The 16,174-nt window shown below is 48.3% G+C and overlaps 1 long non-coding RNA gene across 1 annotated transcript in view; it reads right to left on the bottom strand.

The window, feature by feature from the left end:
• Positions 1–16,174, bottom strand: part of LOC148148254 (uncharacterized) — a 347,904-nt gene that overhangs the window by 261,435 nt on the left and 70,295 nt on the right. Inside the window, exon 2 of the long non-coding RNA XR_015759110.1 lies at positions 8,893–8,927. This is a non-coding gene — a long non-coding RNA (uncharacterized LOC148148254). The remainder of the gene's footprint in view (positions 1–8,892; positions 8,928–16,174) is intronic.

Raw genomic sequence — 16,174 nt, 5'->3', positions numbered from 1 at the left:
TCTCTGTCTGGTGCAGTGATCTGCCTGTCTGGTGCAGTGACACCCCCGTCTGGTGCAATGACCTCACTGTCTGGTGCAGTGATCTCCCTATCCGGTGCAGAAACACCCCTGTCTGGTGCAGTGGTCTCCCTGTCTGGTCCAGTCATATCCCTGTCTGGTGTAGTGATCTCCCTGTCTGGTGTAGTGACACCCCAGTCTGGTGCAGTGATCTCCCTGTCTGGTGCAGTCGGATCCCTGTCTGATACAGTGACCTCTCTGTCTGGTGCAGTGACCTCTCTGTCTGGTGCAGTGACCTCCCCATCTGGTGCAGCGACCTCCCTCTCTGGTGCAGTGACCTCTCTGTCTGGTGCAGTGACCCCCTGTCTGGTGCAGTCACCTCCCTGTCTGGTGCAGCGACCTCCCTCTCTGGTGCAGTGACATTCCCATCTGGTCACGGATCTCCCTGTCTGGTGCAGTTACCCCCTGTCTGGTGCAGTGATCTCCCTGTCTGGTGCAGTAACACCTCTGTCTGTTGCAGAGACCTCCCTCTCTGGTGCAGTGACCTCCCCGACTGGTGCAGAGACCCCCCAGTCTGGTGCAGTGACACTCTGTCTGGTGCAGTGATCTCCCTGTCTGTTGCCGTGGCCTCCCTGTCTGGTGCAGCAGCCTCCCCCTCTGGTGCAGTGATCTCTCTGTCTGGTGTAATGACCTCCCTATCCGGTGCAGAAACACCCCTGTCTGGTACAGTGTCCTCCCTGTCTGTTGCAGTAACACCCCTGTCTGGTGCAGAGACCTCCCTCTCTGGTGCAGTGACCTCTCTGTCTGGTGCAGAGACCCCCAGTGTGGTGCAGTGACCCGCTGTCTGGTGCAGTGATCTCCCTGTCTGGTGCCGTGGCCTCCCTGTCTGGTGCATGACCCCCCTGTCTGGTGCAGTGACATTCCCGTCTGGTGCAGTAACCTCCCTGTCTGGTGCAGTGACCTCCCTGTCTGATACAGTGACCTCCCTGTCTGGTATAGTGACCCCAACAAACCCCACTCCGTCTGGTACGGCAGCCTCCCTGTCTGGTGCAGTGACCTCACCGTCTGGTGCAGTGACCTCCCTGTCTGGTGCAGTAACCTCCCTGTCTGGTGCAGTAACACCCCTGTCTGGTCCAGTGACCTCCCTGTCTGGTGCAGTGACCCCCTGGCTGGTACAGTGCCCTCCCTGTCTGGTGCAGTAAAACCCCTGTCTGGTGCAGCGACCTCCCTCTCTTGTGCAGTGACCTCTCTGTCTGGTGCAGTGATCTGCCTGTCTGGCGCAGTGACCCCCTGTCTCGTGCAGTGACCTCCCTGTCTGGTGCAGTGACCTCCCTGTCTGGTGCAGTGACCCCCTGTCTGGTGCAGTGACCTCCCTGTCTGGTGCAGTAACACCCCTGTCTGTTGCAGCGACCTCCCTCTCTGGTGCAGTGACATTCCCGTGTGATGCAGTGACCGCCCTGTCAAGTGCAGTGACCCCCTGTCTGGTGCAGTGATCTCCCTGTCTGGTGCAGTGACACCCTTGTCTGGTGCAGTGATCTCCCTGTCTGGTGTAGTAACCTCCCTGTCTGGTGCAATGACCTCCCTGTCTGGTGCAGTGACCCCCTGTCTGGTGCAGTGACCCCCCTGTCTGGTGTAGTAACCTCTCTGTCTGGTGCAGTAATCTCCCTGTCTGGTGTAGTAACCTCCCTGTCTGGTGCAATGACCTCCCTGTCTGGTGCAGTGACCCCCCTGTCTGGTGCAGTGACCCCCCTGTCTGGTGTAGTAACCTCCCTGTCTGGTGCAATGACCTCCCTGTCTGGTGCAGTGACCCCCTGTCTGGTGCAGTGACCCCCCTGTCTGGTGGAGTGATCACCCCGTCTGGTGCAGTGACCTCCCTGTCAAGTGCAGTGACCCCCTGTCTGGTGCAGTGATCTCCCTGTCTGGTGCAGTGACACCCTTGTCTGGTGCAGTGATCTCCCTGTCTGGTGCAGTCATATCCCTGCCTGGTGCAGTGACCCCCCTGTCTGGTGTAGTAACCTCCCTGTCTGGTGCAGTAATCTCCCTGTCTGGTGCATGACCCCCCTGTCTGGTGCAGTGACCCACCTGTCTGGTGTAGTAACCTCCCTGCCTGGTGCAGTGACCTCCCTGTCTGATACAGTGACCTCCCTGTCTGGTACAGTGACCCCAACAAACCCCCCTCCGTCTGGTACGGCAACCTCCCTGTCTGGTCCAGTGAACTCACCGTCTGGTGCAGTGACCTCCCTGTCTGGTGCAGTAACACCCCTGTCTGGTGCAGTGACCTCCCTGTCTGGTGCAGTAACACCCCTGTCTGGTGCAGTGATCTCACTGTCTGGTGCAGTGACCTCCCTGTCTGGTGCAGTGATCTCCCTGTCTGGTGCAGTGATCTCCCTGTCTGGTGCAGTGATCTCCCTGTCTGGTGCAGTGATCTCCCTCTCTGGTGCAGTGACCTCCCTGTCTGGTGCAGTGATCTCCCTGTCTGGTGCAGTGATCTCCCTGTCTGGTACAGTGACCTCCCTGTCTGGTACAGTAACACCCCTGTCTGGTGCAGTGACACCCTTGTCTGGTGCAGTGATCTCCCTGTCTGGTGCAGTGACATTCCCGTCTGGTGCAGCGATCTCCCTGTCTGGTGCAGTGATCTCCCTCTCTGGTGCAGTGACCTCCCTGTCTGGTGCAGTGATCTCCCTGTCTGGTGCAGTGATCTCCCTGTCTGGTACAGTGACCTCCCTGTCTGGTGCAGCGATCTCCCTGTCTGGTGCAGTGACCTCCCTGTCTGGTGCAATGATCTCCCTGTCTGGTGCAGTGATCTCCCTGTCTGGTGCAGTGATCTCCCTGTCTGGTGCAGTGATCTCCCTGTCTGGTACAGTGACCTCCCTGTCTGGTGCAGCGATCTCCCTCTCTGGTGCAGTGACCTCCCTGTCTGGTGCAGTGATCTCCCTGTCTGGTGCAGTGATCTCCCTGTCTGGTACAGTGACCTCCCTGTCTGGTACAGTAACACCCCTGTCTGGTGCAGTGACACCCTTGTCTGGTGCAGTGATCTCCCTGTCTGGTGCAGTGACATTCCCGTCTGGTGCAATGACCTCCCTGTCTGGTGCAGTGATCTCCCTGTTTGGTGTAGTCATATCCCTGTCTGGTGCAGTGATCTCCCTGTCTGATGCAGTCATATCCCTGTCTGGTGCAGTGATCTCCCTGTCTGGTGCAGTCATATCCCTGTCTGGTGCAGTGATCTCCCTGTCTGATGCAGTCATATCCCTGTCTGGTGCAGTGATCTCCCTGTCTGGTACAGTCATATCCCTGTCTAGTGCAGTGACACCCCTGTCTGATGCAGTGATCTCCCTGTCTGGTGGAGTGATCACCCCGTCTGATGCAGAGACCTCTCTGTCTGGTGCAGTGATCTCCCTGTCTGGTGCAGTGACCCCCTGTCTGGTGCAGTGACCTCTCTGTCTGGTGCAGTGATCTCCCTGTCTGGTGCAGTGACCTCTCTGTCTGGTGCAGTGATCTCCCTCTCTGGTGCAGTGACATCCCTGTCTGGTGCAGTGATCTCCCTGTCTGGTGCAGTGGCCTCCCTGTCTGGTGCTGTGACCTCTCTGTCTGGTGCAGTGATCTCCCTGTCTGGTGCAGTGACACCCCTGTCTGGTGCAGTGACACCCCTGTCTGGTGCAGTGATGTCCCTGTCTGGTGCAGTGACCTCCCTGTCTGGTGCAGTGACCTCCCTGTCTGATACAGTGACCTCCCTGTCTGGTATAGTGACCCCAACAAACCCCACTCCGTCTGGTACGGCAGCCTCCCTGTCTGGTGCAGTGACCTCCCTGTCTGGTGCAGTGACCTCCCTGTCTGGTGCAGTAACCTCTCTGTCTGGTGCAGTAACACCCCTGTCTGGTGCAGTGACCTCCCTGTCTGGTGCAGTGACCCCCTGGCTGGTACAGTGACCTCCCTGTCTGGTGCAGTAAAAACCCTGTCTGGTGCAGTGACCTCCCTCTCTGGTGCAGCGACCTCCCTCTCTTGTGCAGTGACCTCTCTGTCTGGTGCAGTGATCTGCCTGTCTGGTGCAGTGACCCCCTGTCTGGTGCAGTGACCTCCCTGTCTGGTGCAGTGACCTCCCTGTCTGGTGCAGTGACCCCCTGTCTGGTGCAGTGACCTCCCTGTCTGGTGCAGTAACACCCCTGTCTGGTGCAGCGACCTCCCTCTCTGGTGCAGTGACATTCCCATCTGGTCACGGATCTCCCTGTCTGGTGCAGTTACCCCCTGTCTGGTGCAGTGACCTCCCTGTCTGGTGCAGTAACACCCCTGTCTGTTGCAGAGACCTCCCTCTCTGGTGCAGTGACACGCTGTCTGGTGCAGTGATCTCCCTGTCTGTTGCCGTGGCCTCCCTGTCTGGTGCAGCAGCCTCCCCGTCTGGTGCAGTGATCTCTCTGTCTGGTGTAATGACCTCCCTATCCGGTGCAGAAACACCCCTGTCTGGTACAGTGTCCTCCCTGTCTGTTGCAGTAACACCCCTGTCTGGTGCAGAGACCTCCCTCTCTGGTGCAGTGACCTCTCTGTCTGGTGCAGAGACCCCCAGTCTGGTGCAGTGACCCGCTGTCTGGTGCATGATCCCCCTGTCTGGTGCAGTGACATTCCCGTCTGGTGCAGTAACCTCCCTGTCTGGTGCAGTGACCTCCCTGTCTGATACAGTGACCTCCCTGTCTGGTATAGTGACCCCAACAAACCCCACTCCGTCTGGTACGGCAGCCTCCCTGTCTGGTGCAGTGACCTCACCGTCTGGTGCAGTGACCTCCCTGTCTGGTGCAGTAACCTCCCTGTCTGGTGCAGTAACACCCCTGTCTGGTGCAGTGACCTCCCTGTCTGGTGCAGTGACCCCCTGGCTGGTACAGTGACCTCCCTGTCTGGTGCAGTAAAACCCCTGTCTGGCGCAGTGACCCCCTGTCTGGTGCAGTGACCTCCCTGTCTGGTGCAGTGACCTCCCTGTCTGGTGCAGTGACCCCCTGTCTGGTGCAGTGACCTCCCTGTCTGGTGCAGTAACACCCCTGTCTGGTGCAGCGACCTCCCTCTCTGGTGCAGTGACATTCCCGTGTGATGCAGTGACCGCCCTGTCAAGTGCAGTGACCCCCTGTCTGGTGCAGTCATATCCCTGCCTGGTGCAGTGACCCCCCTGTCTGGTGTAGTAACCTCCCTGTCTGGTGCAGTGATCTCCCTGTCTGGTGCAGTCATATCCCTGTCTGGTGCAGTGACCTCCCTCTCTGGTGCAGTGACATTCCAGTCTGGTGCAGTGATCTCTCTGTCTGGTGCAGTGACCTCCCTGTCTGGTGCAGTAACACCCCTGTCTGGTGCAGCGACCTCCCTCTCTGGTGCAGTGACATTCCCGTGTGATGCAGTGACTGCCCTGTCAAGTGCAGTGACCCCCTGTCTGGTGCAGTGACACCCTTGTCTGGTGTAGTAACCTCCCTGTCTGGTGCAGTGACCCCCCTGTCTGGTGCAGTGACCCCCTTGTCTGGTGTAGTAACCTCCCTGTCTGGTGTAGTAACCTCCCTGCCTGGTGCAGTGACCTCCCTGTCTGATACAGTGACCTCCCTGTCTGGTACAGTGACCCCAACAAACCCCCCTCCGTCTGGTACGGCAGCCTCCCTGTCTGGTCCAGTGACCTCACCGTCTGGTGCAGTGATCTCCCTGTCTGGTGCAGTGATCTCCCTGTCTGGTGCAGTGACCTCCGTGTCTGGTGCAGTGATCTCCCTGTCTGGTGCAGTGACATTCCCGTCTGGTGCAATGACCTCCCTGTCTGGTGCAGTGATCTCCCTGTCTGGTGAAGTCATATCCCTGTCTGGTGCAGTGATCTCCCTGTCTGGTGCAGTGGCCTCCCTGTATGGTGCAGTGACCTCTCTGTCTGGTGCAGTGATCTCCCTCTCTGGTGCAGTGACATCCCTGTCTGGTGCAGTGACCTCCCTGTATGGTGCTGTGACCTCTCTGTCTGGTGCAGTGATCTCCCTGTCTGGTGCAGTGACACCCCTCTCTGGTGCAGTGACCTCTCTATCTGGTGCAGTGATCTCCCTGTCTGGTGCAGTGACACCCCTGTCTGGTGCAGTGACACCCCTGTCTGGTGCAGTGATGTCCCTGTCTGGTGCAGTGACCTCCCTATCTGGTGCAGTGACCTCCCTGTCTGGTGCAGTGACACCCCTGTCTGGTGCAGTGATCTGCCTGTCTGGTGCAGTGATACCCCTGTCTGGTGCAGTGGCGTCCCTGTCTGGTGCAGTGATCCCCCTGTCTGGTGCAGTGACACCCCTATCTGGTGCAGTGATCTCCCTGTCTGGTGCAGTGACACCCATGTCTGGTGGAGTGGCGTCCCTGTCTGGTGTAGTGACCCCCTGTCTGGTGCAGTGATCCCCCTGTCTGGTGCAGTGACCTTCCTGTCTGATGTAGTTATCTCCCTGTCTGGTGCCATGACACCCCTGTTAGGTGCAGTGATCCCCTGTTTGGTGCAGTGACCTGCCGGCCTGGTGCAGCAGCCTCCTGGCCTGTTGTGACATATTACCGGCATGCTGTAGGCATGCTGCAGGAAGCCAGCAGGTTACCACACCAGTACAGACCGGAAGCTAACTGCCAGTGTAGTCTGATGTGTTAATCTCTTTTCTGTAATGCTGGCCATTTTATTTCTGTCTTGTCTAAAATGTTGTAACTACAGAAGGTGTGCCTAGAACTTTTTTTATTTAAGTCGGCACTGCAACTAGCGATGTATAAACTCACTACGCTCATTGACTTTATATGACAATAAAGGCTATTTTAATGCACTGGATATCAAGTCTTGCTATTTCCTGAATTATCAAAGTTAGAGATTTTAAAATAAGCACACCAAATTCACCAATTTTCCTGATTTTCACACCTAAATTGACAGAAAGCAGTAACCAGGATTCAGTACTTAATAAAAATTCCAATTCATTATTAATAATTAGACTCTAGCTACAAGTTAGTAGTTCTAAATTGTTGGCATAGAACACCACAACTTAACTCCTCTTATAAACTGCCCCTCACTCACATCTCTCTCACACACACACTCACATCTCTCACACACACACACACACCTCACTCACACACACACATCTCACACACACACATACAATCTCACACACACATCTCACACAGACATGCAGAACGGAGCAGGAAAAGGTGAAGTGGAAATAGTGAAAGCACTTCAGTCATCTTTGATGACAAGATCAGTTGAGTTGGTTCTTGCTGATTTTCAGCTTTCTTTTTCCAAATGCTTCCACTGGGCTGTAAGAGGCACAGATTACTGGTTCACTTATGAAAGGACTCTAATTTATCAATTAAAAGGCACAGCTTACAGCAACTACTAAAGAAAAGCTAAATAAATTTTCTTCAGGTTTAATGAAGGTTTTGACTAGCGTGCTGTTAACATCGGTCTGCTGTTAACGTTGGTGTGCCTGAATAATGCAGTGTTATGTATTATAAAGGACACACAGCCAGAAAGCCAGTATCGACCCTCCTCACAAATACAGTCAAGACTCCTCCCCCACTCTCTGCCTTGATAGGCTGAAGATCTTTCAGGGTTGATGCAACAGTCCTTCAGCAATTAAATTGTCTCTAAATACTCCCTTACATGTCGGACAATTTGCACTTGTAACAATATGGCCAGTTGAAATCGGATACCAGACAAAGGGTATTCCACCTGAAAACAGGACTAATCAATAATAAACTGAACAATTGGCCACTTTATAACTGGTTACACTTACTCATTTGCTGATTTGAATAACTGGCGTCTATAGCATTTGTTGGAAAAGTATATTTTGGATCATTTGCAGACCTTTTCGCTAGCTGGTTTTGGAGTGCTTAAGGCATTTATTTTTCTTTTTAAATCATTTAAATCTTCAAATCGGTTAATAGACTATTACAAAGCTGCTTACACAGCCGGTGCCAAATTAAATGCAATAATTCTGTAAGTAGATTAGTAAACTAGAGAGCACATGGTCGCTTCTGAAGCTGCATCTTCTGGTTGCAAATGTTCTGAAATGCACTCTGCATCAGCTTTAAAATATTCTGAGAATTGATGCTACACCACATTTTATGCTAGGATAAGGTGGTAACAAAGAGAAAAAGACATAAGGGGCTTCAAAATATGTGGGCGCTAAAAATTGCACCAGTTCTGCCAACTTCAGGTACCTCTGGTGAAACCTGTCCCAGCTGTGCACAATGTTTGTTATACACTGCACACTCTTTCTTATGAATAATTTCGCTTGCGGCCTTGCCACTCTCCTCCATCCCTACAGCTCTTAGAGACATCTATGCTCACAATATTGATCTCTTAACTTGGACCAGATTTTAATTTGTCTAATTACATTCTTGACAAGCACCTTAGGAATTTTTGTTGCATTAAATGCAAAGATAAGTTGTTGTCATTGAAACTGCAACTATGAAGGGTGCATTCTCCATCCAGCCTCTTAAATTGTTAAAAAAACGCGGGTGGGGCAGGGCAAAAATGAGGTCCTCGCCATGCCAGATTTTTGTATTTATTTGGGGAGTGCTGGAACTAAAAAAAACTGCCAAATGATCACTTATACAAAGACGTTAATGTGGTAGAAATACTGGCCTTAGATAAAGGTAGGCAATGTGTTTCTATGTAAATATTGGAGGTCCAACTGACTTGTGTTCAATGGAACCTATTTACATCTGTGGACATCTCATTAATTTTAAACTTAATACAGAGGCAATTGTCACTCTCTTCACCACATGATTCACCGTGGGTGAAGAAACTGAAGATATTGCCTTACAGAGATGAAACTACATTGTCCAGGTGGAACAGTTCTCAAGAATAAAGGCATAAAACAGGAAACACCACAATACAAAGGGTGTGAAATATAGGAGAGTGTATTCATAATAATAAAATCTCACCTTCACCAAGCACGTATATCTTGACCTCGACATTGCTGAAATAGCAGAAAGAGTTCAATGAGTTTCAATACACATGAAATATATCAAGAGAGACCAAATTATGTCCTGTCTATTCAAAGACAAGCCAGACAGTAAACTAACAGCTCAGGTACAAACAGTGACGGACCAAATGTTCAAAGGAAAACTGGTCCAAGATTTAAATGGACTTCCTAAACTCATGGCAGGATCTAAAAATAAGACCATCTATTAAGTTTAAGAAATATGTCAGAGAAGAATCAACAGCCATCAAGCCAAAATAGTTAATTCAACAAGAATGAAAGACTGAGCTAGAACGTCATTATTTGCCACAATTGTGTTAAACGTTTGGTAAGACCAAACATTCAGCAGGTTTACCAAACAAATGTGCACTGAGCATCAATAGTATTTCACAATCATGGGCAACTTACTAGTTTTCGGCATAAGTCTAATTCCAGGAAGATGGTCTGGGTACGTTACAATGGTGACACTTAACTCACAGTCTGGTTTTAGTCAGTGATTAGATGGCCAGAGATCTCAAGAGGGATTAAAATTCTCATAACCGATTGTGAAATCTGTGACTATACAGGAATGTCAGCAGTGGAAAAATTTCCATCATATTGAAGAGAATTCACATGACAGAAAGTGGGCAGCACGGTGGCACAGTGGTTAGGCGACTCTCTGTGTGGAATTTGCACATTCTCCCCGTGTCTGTGTGGGTTTCCTTCGGGTGCTCCAGTTTCCTCACACAGTCCAAAGTGTGGGCAGCACGGTGGCACAGTGGTTAGCACTGCTGCCTCACAGCGCCAGAGACCCGGGTTCAATTCCCGCCTCAGGCGACTGACTGTGTGGAGTTTGCACATTCTCCCCGTGTCTGCGTGGGTTTCCTCCGGGTGCCCCGGTTTCTTCCCACAGTCCAAAGATGTGCAGGTAAGGTGAATTGGCCATGCTAAATTGCCCGTAGTATTAGGTAAGGAGTAAATGCAGGTATGGGTGGGTTGCGCTTCGGCGGGTCAGTGTGGACTTGTCGGGCCGAAGGGCCTGTTTCCACACAGCAATGTAATGTAATGTAATTTGGCCATGCTAAATTGCCCGTAGTGTTAGATGTACGGGAATGGGTCTGGGTGGGTTGCTCTGTGGAGGGTCGGTGTGGGCTTGTTGGCAGAAGGCCTGTTTCCACACTGTAAATAATCTAATCTTTAAAGAAAAAACCTGCAAATGTTTTGAGGAGATACAAATCAGAAGAAAAAGAATGAGCAATACAATCAACTTGAGCTGATTGATCAATCTTTAAGTGAAACTGGGTGAATAAATTAACAAGGCAGTTTTGAGTTTATTTTCAGGTGATCTAACAACTAACTTTCAGGAGGATAATTTCAATTCTTCATCTTCCAAGGAACCATCATCAATGGCAGTGACAGAGCTATGTTAGCAGGAATCTTCAAGTAACATAACTGAGGATTTGAATACATTGGGTTAAATGACAGAGGGTAAGTGAAAACATTCAATATAACCTACAAGTTGAAAGGCATACATACCTTAAGACAGATGTATCAGTAGATTGAGAGTAAAGATTTGCTTAGATAGTTTGGACTGCAATGGACTCCATGAAAACCAACACTGAGATGGGAGTGACCAATGTCCATATGCTCATTAGACACCCTAAAATAAACTACGTGGCACAGAGATCCAGGAGACTGTCAAGAAGAAATGGCCTGGCTTAGAAGTCTAGCCTTCTGTAAAAAAGAAAGTTCCTGTTTCAACTATCGTGAAAAGGGTTCATAAGAATAAAGGTCTACCCCACTGAAGAAATGGAGCAAATATTTGGTTTTGCAGGATGGAGTTCTTCTGCAAAAGAAATTTAGGAAGTTAACAGTCTTCCAGACAAGGGAATGGACTGACTTCCTGGTTTATTAGGAACTGTCTCCTCAGTTAAAGACAGCCGTGAGATAAAAGGTCTACCAAGAGAGGCTTCACAGAGCATGCAGAGTCAAGATCAGAATCAAGGCCAACAGTCTTCAAGCCAAGGAACTGCCAATTTTCCAAGCCCAAAGAAGGAACACTCTGGAAGAATTCTGAAATCTCTTGACTTCCTGAATTTGTAAAGTCAAAGACTTAAGGTAAGTTGGGGCAGCGGTCAATGTACCGAGATACAATAATGTATAAATGTTAATTATGGGGGGGGAAATGCTTGAATGTAGCTGTTGTATAAAATAATGGTTTTGGAAATGTTAATGTTGCAAATCTGATGCTGTCATAGTGATTTGGGTTAGGATAGATCAGGACAGTTTAGGATCTTACGGAGTGAATCCCTATATTCTAAGTCCCCTCTCAGTCTGAGTAACAATGTTTTGTCTTGCTTATATAACTGGTATCTGATTACGAATGTGCAATCAGTTCCATGGTGTTTAAACAGGAGCTTTTTCTTGTAAAGTCTCATTTTGTGGAGCAAGCTATGAGAACCACAAAGTTACAGCGGTCAACAGTGAATCACACACGGCATTAAGAGTGTCACAAAAAACAAGTGATACACTTTAAATGGGGCCAGCACAAACATCTCAGGCACTTCCAGTTGGTTCCTGCCAGGCTTTAGTTGGGTGAATTGAGATGACTGGGCCATGGGGTAAAAGTTGGGAAATTGATTAGAATGCTCATCAAACGAGTCAATGTGAATGTGATGGGCTGAATGGCCTCCTCCTTCATGTCATTTTAAGGGGCTTGCCAGTGCAGATGTGGTTATTTCTCCTTGTGGGAAAGTCAAGAATCGGAGGGTATAATCTTAGAGCAAAGAGTTACACATTTAAGACACAAGGAGGAATTTATTTCTCTCAGAAGGTAGTGAATCTGAGCATTGTTTCCCATGGTGGTCTTCAAGGCTGGGCCTTTAGGTATATATAGTAGGAGGCTGAGATTTCTAATCATTAATGAAATCAAAATCTTCCTGATGAAGAACTTATGCTCGAAGTGTCAACTCTCCTGCTCCTCGGATGCTGGCTGTGTTTTTCCAGCACCACACTTTTTGACTCTGACCTCCAGCATCTGCAGTCCTCACTTTCTCCTCAGCTTTTAAAATGGCAAACAATGGCCAATCTTGACATTCTCTATTGCTGGCCCTTATCCTACTCTGATCACCAGCAACTTTGAAGGGAGTCAGAAAATAATCTACCACATGTCCACATGCAGCAGCCATGACACTGCAGGCTCCATTGTGAAGCGGACATTTCTGACATCTCTCACACCACTGGTTTGATTGTGGTGGGTTGGCTTTGGAAGGCAACAATGTTCACAGCAGCTGAGAGATAGAGTCAACTTATAAACCTGCGTACCCTATCCGAAATGAATAATGGCTGACATGTGGATGCAATGCAGAGTCAGAAAGGCTAATGTCATGCCAGCCTTTATTATAAGAGGATCAGACTTCACAACTAGAAAGTTTTGCTTCAGCTGAATACATACGTTACACTGCACTTCAGTAATGTGTGTTACGAACCAGGCCAGACCCCCTCAAAACACTTCCAGAAAGTAGCTCTAATTTTGCCAGTTGTTTTAAGCAGGTGTAAGTGGATATTCCAGGAGTGATGCAGCTATTCAAGCCACTTAGTTTTCAACGAAACAGAATTTATTTACAAGATTACCAAATGAAACACAAACAAAAGAGAAAACAGAATAACAACCTATCCAAAAAAGCAACAGATTATTCCAACTTAATGATGCTGTTCCAAATACTTGGAACAATCCCCATAAACACCCCTTGGCAAAGAAGGTTAAGTCAAACACAGGGTCTTCCAGGACACAGAGATGACAGAGAGATTCAGCATGGAATACTTTCTTCCATGGAGCTATTTCTTGGACCAGCAGCCTGAAAACTGACTGACTTGCTAAAACCAAACCAAACGAGAGAAAAGCTGAGCTGGGAGAACTGGCAGTACCCTTTCATTGTACAAGTGTTTTTCTTTAAACATGAAAGCCTTTTGCCTGAGGCAGTATCTGTTAGCTGTAATCAAATTAGCCATAGAGTCATAGAGATGTACAGCATGGAAACAGACCCTTCGGTCCAAGCCGTCAATGCCGACCAGATATCCCAACCCAATCTAGTCCCACCTGCCAGCACACGGCCCATATCCCTCCAAACCCTTCCTATTCATATACCCATCCAAATGCCTCTTAAATGTTGCAATTGTACCAGCCTCCACCACTTCCTCTGGCAACTCATTCCATACATGTACCACCCTCTGCGTGAAAACATTGCCCCTTAGGTCTCTTTTATATATTTCCCCTCTCACCCTAAACCTATGCCCTCTAGTTCTGGACTCCCTGACCCCAGGGAAAAGACTTTGTCTATTTACCCTATCCATGCCCCTTCAGGATTTTATAAATCTCTATAAGGTCACCCCTCATCCTCCGACACTCCAGGGAAAACAACCCCAGGCTGTTCAGCCTCTCCCTATAGCTCAAATCCTCCAACCCTGGCAACATCCTTGTAAATCTTTTCTGAACCCTTTCAAGTTTCACAACATCTTTCGATAGGAAGGAGACCAGAATTCCTGAAACCCTTCAAACCTAGACTTTTCAGAATCGCTGCTTTTACGATCTCTTTAAAAAAAGCCAAGCACAGCATAACCTTGTTAAAGGAATAGCATCGTCACGTGTGTGAAGTTTTGCCAACTTTATCTTCAGAAGGCTATTATTGCCATAGATGGAGCACAATAACACTCACTAACTCAATCCTGAGAGATTGGGTGAAATGGCTGCGTATTTTCTAGGGTTTTGAAAAAACAAGAGGTGGTCTTATGGAAACTTGCCAAAAACTGGAAGAGGTACCTGCAGTGAGATGCTTCTTATTGGGAAGTCTAGACAATTTCAAAGTCAGGGGGAAGACATTTAAGATAAAGGTGTGGATTTTGCTTTAACTCAGAGCATTGTGAATCTTTGGAAGTCTCTACATAAGAGCACTGCACCACACATTTAAAGTAGAGATTAACAGATTTCTAAATACCACTGAGGTAAAAGGATGTATGGGTAATGAGAGAGAAAGGTATTAAGTGTTTGATTACCCATATTTACATTGAATGATGGAGTAGACTCGATTGAGTGAATGGCCCATTTCTGCTCTATGTTCCTCTGAATCATGAGAGACTCCGGTTTTGGAGTTGCTATCCTTTTGCTTGATCAGTTCAAAAGCTATTTTACTTCCAAAATGCTGTATGATAAGTTATTTATGTTTGTCACACAGGAGTTGATGAGAGGACTTCTTTTGCTAATTGGTAAGTAAACATCAAATTATCCAGCATGATGAAAATTAAACAATCTTCAGACACATTAGAATACATGATACTCTGGCCCTATAATACACTTGCTATTTACTTGGCCTCATCACAAAGTTAGCTGCATTGCTGAAACATTTCCAATCCTGCAATCTGAAGGGGGCCTTTGTATAGCGCCCAATCTATGGCTACAGGGAGTGGGAGTAGGCGGAACATCCTTAGAGTTTCACCCACTCTACTGTTGCTGTTTCTTTCAGGGTTGCGGTCAAAATGTACTTTGACAATATCAGAGATTCTCTGAGGGATCCCATAGACCCATTCCTTGCCCTCACCAGTGCAAGTAAATCCTGAGTAGGTTTATTACCTCAGTATATTACCTCACCTGCCATGACAGACAGTGGAATTTGAATTCAATTTTTTTTAAAAATCTGGAAGTATGAGTCTAATAATGACCATACAATCACTGTTAATAGTCAGGGAAAAAGACCATCTCATTCACCAATCTCCTTTAGTCATGGAGTCATAGGGTCATACAGCTTTGAAACAGACCCTTCAGTCCAACCAGTCCTAAGCAAACATAATCCTAAATTAAACTAGTCCCACCTGCCTGCTCCTGGCCCATGTCCTTTCAAACCTTTCTTATTTATGTATTTATCCAAATGTCTTTTAAATGTTGTAATTGTGCCCACATCCACCACTTCCTCAGGAAATTCATTCCACACACAAGCCACCGTCTGTGTAAAAAAGGAAATTGCCCCTCATGTCTTTTTTAAATCTCTCTTCTGTCATCTTGAAAATGTTTCCCCTAGTCGTGAAAACCCCATCCTAGGGAAAGAACAACTACCATTAACTCTACCTGTACCCCTCATGATTTTATAAACCTCCATAAGGTCACCTCTCAACCTCCTATGCTCCAGTGAAAAATGTCCCAGCCTATCCAGCTTCCCTTTATAACTCAAAACTTCCATGCCCAGCAACATCCTGGTAAATCTCTTCTAAACTCTCTCCAGCCTAATAATATCTTTCCTAACTGGGTGTCCAGATGTGGACACAGTATTCCAGAAGAGGCAGTGTTGGAGGCTGGATCTGGATGGGTATATGAATAGGAAGGGTTTGGAGGAATATGGGCCGGATGCTGGCAGGTTGGACTAGATTGAGTTGGGATATCGAGTTGGACCGAAGGGTCTGTTTCCGTGCTGTACATCACTATAATTCTATGACTCTAAGAGGCCTCACCAATGTCCTGTACAAGCTCAACACGACGTCCCAACTCCTATACTCAAAGGTTTGAGCAATGAAGGCAAACATGCTAAGTGCCTTTTTAACCATCCTGTCTACCTGTAAAGCAAACTTCAAAGAATTATGTACCTATACCCCTACGTCCCTCTGCTCTACAACACTACCTAAGGCCTTATGTAAGTGCCATCCTTACCTATTCTGGCCTGCATGTGACTCCAAACCCACAACAATGTGGTTGGTTCTTAACTGCCCTCTGGGCATTAGGGATAGGCAGTGACTGTTGGCCTAGCCAGGCATATCCTGTGAATAGATAAAAGAAAATCTTCTTGATGACTCTCTCTCTCCTCTTTAAAAACCAGTTCAACATGAGGCTTGCTGCCAAATTTTAAAATGATAATGTTCCTATGAAGTGTTCCACTGTATTGAAATAATATTGAAGCCATTAGGCCTACACCCTGCTAAAAAGAGCTTGGTTTACATGATAGGCTGAAAGACTGGAGACTCGACCATTCAGAAATGTGTCGACTTCAGCGGGTTCTGATTGCAGTTTTGACAGATAGTGAAGTACTGCACCATTGACATTTTGGTCCAATTAAAAAGAATAGGGATGCTCAGAGGGCACAAGTTTAAGTCCTGTGAGGCCAGAACAAAGTTGGAAATCTGAAGGTAAGTTGTTTTCCATGGAGAGTAATGAAGGTCTGGAGCCGAGTACTGTATCTCATCGGCTGCTGAATCCCTTTGAGCGTGAGCTGGGTCTGGAAGCG

Source organism: Chiloscyllium plagiosum, unplaced genomic scaffold (genome assembly GCF_037043375.1).
Source record: "Chiloscyllium plagiosum isolate Xiang-an unplaced genomic scaffold, Cpla_swu_hap1 HiC_scaffold_13, whole genome shotgun sequence".
In the NCBI taxonomy this organism is placed as follows: domain Eukaryota; kingdom Metazoa; phylum Chordata; class Chondrichthyes; order Orectolobiformes; family Hemiscylliidae; genus Chiloscyllium; species Chiloscyllium plagiosum.
Note: the sequence above shows the minus strand (reverse complement) of the source record. Positions and strands in the feature narration are given on the sequence as shown.